This window comes from Triticum dicoccoides, chromosome 2B (assembly GCF_002162155.2).
Source record: "Triticum dicoccoides isolate Atlit2015 ecotype Zavitan chromosome 2B, WEW_v2.0, whole genome shotgun sequence".
NCBI classification, from domain to species: domain Eukaryota; kingdom Viridiplantae; phylum Streptophyta; class Magnoliopsida; order Poales; family Poaceae; genus Triticum; species Triticum dicoccoides.
The window spans coordinates 223,853,078-223,855,089 of NC_041383.1; positions in this window are offsets into that span (position 1 = coordinate 223,853,078).

The following is a 2,012-nucleotide window of genomic DNA, read 5'->3' on the forward strand; positions in this document are numbered from 1 at the left end:
CCGAAGACCGCGGGGCCGCCTGTCAGTGGGTAGACCGAAGGCAGCCAGAGCGCCCGAAGACGGCCCTGCGGGAGTCGGCCTCCCCGGAGTCGGCCGTCTCCCCTCCAGGGCCCCACAAGCCATAAACCAGATTGGATGGGGAGTGGCGACAGTGATCGCCTGATAGACGGCGGTACTGTTGCCACGACCCAATGACCAAGCCTGCGTCATCAGGAGCGCCGCACAGTGCCCGGCCTGTCCATGGGACCCACCAGTCGGCGGGCCCCAGAAGCCGGCGGGAAGGACGGCGCCATGAGAGACAGACGGCTGGGACCCACGCCCAGTCGGATTACCGTTGTACCCCCAGGGGGTAGGCCTATATAAACCCCCCGGGGCACCCATGCAAAGGGTTCGGACCTTGATAGAGATAGACACATAGCCCAGGGAGGAGAGAACTAGCCTCGCTCTCCTCTGCCTCCCGATACAGCTCTAGGAGCACCATTGTAGTCACCTTGCTATAGTGACCATGCGGAGACCCCGCAGAGCAGCAGTAGGGGTGTTATCTCCCCGGAGAGCCCCGAAGCTGGGTAAGATTCGCCGGCGTGCATGTCTACGCCTTATCCCGTTTCCAGGCACCGGCGACGTTCTACTCGCCCCCACCATGATAAGCCATCCCTTGGCATATGTCGCACCCAACCCCCGACACATGCACAATACTATTTCCCACAACTTTTCCATTACTTGATTTCCTAACTGGCTCAACATCATTAAAGTCAACAATCGATGGTGCCATGTGTGTATCATCCTCCCTCCCTTCAAGCGAAACTGTCCTCGGTTTTGAGTCTATTTTTGGTACAGCCTTCCTCTCCAAAACTTGCATCTCTATGGTCATTGCATTATCTACCATTGGTTTCAGCACATGCTTCCTTCCATCATGCATGAACGTGTATGTGCTGGATCTTCCAGCATGGACCGCATCATGATCAAACTGCCATGGTCTTCCTAATAGCAACTGACATGCATCCATCAACACAACATCACAGTCCATTGTATCAATATAATCTCCAACCGCGAACTTCACACGCACCTTATGCGTGATCTTTAATTTTTCAGAATTGTATAACCACTCCATGTGGTGCGGTTGCGGATGCCGCCACATGGACAAACCCAATGCATGCACAACATCTTACTAATGGCGTTCGTAAAGCGGTCGCCATCAATTATCATCTTGCAGGAATGATCCTTATATATGCATTGTGTTTTAAAAACACTCCAACATTGTCCCTTTGCATCGCCATCAATTTTTACCTTCTCCGCCAAAAGATTCAGCCCCTCTGACGGTCCATTGATTTCTTCCTTTATTTCTTCCTGTTGTTCTCTTCTTTTAGCAAATAAATTTTCCAATCTGCGTTGAACACATCCGTTGGCATGGGAATAAAACAGATTTATTGGCCCTTCCATGAAAGAGAGTAACTATTTTTCTTTGAACTCTGAACATCCCCAACACGCTTGCACCATGGGTTCCAAGTAGTAGATGGCATGACACCATGGGCACTGGAAAAACATGAAAAAATTCCGCACAACAATATTCTCCCAAATAAAAAATTAGCAAAATCTGATGTGTAATTTTGATTTCACCTTTGTACCACTTCAGCGTGTGCGGTCTTTCAAGAGGTGCCATATTGAGCCACAATTTTTCCACCACCTTGATGCTCACCATGTTGACCACAGAACCTTCAACAATCGTCAAATTGACACACCACTGCTTGATGATGCAACGAGTGTGAAAAAGAATGACCTCACCGATGCCTTCCTCCTCCATCAATATGTTCTTTCTCAACATGTTGATGCTCATCTCTGTAGATGATATTGCAAACTGAATTGCCGTGACTAACCTTTGCTCTGAATACCACTTGATGAGACACGGACTAGCGAGATGATAATTATTGCATTTAGGCAGCCCGACCTTTCATGGCGATGCTAGATGAGAAGTTCTTCCCTCGCGTTCCTCCTCGCAACCTCCAATAATAATC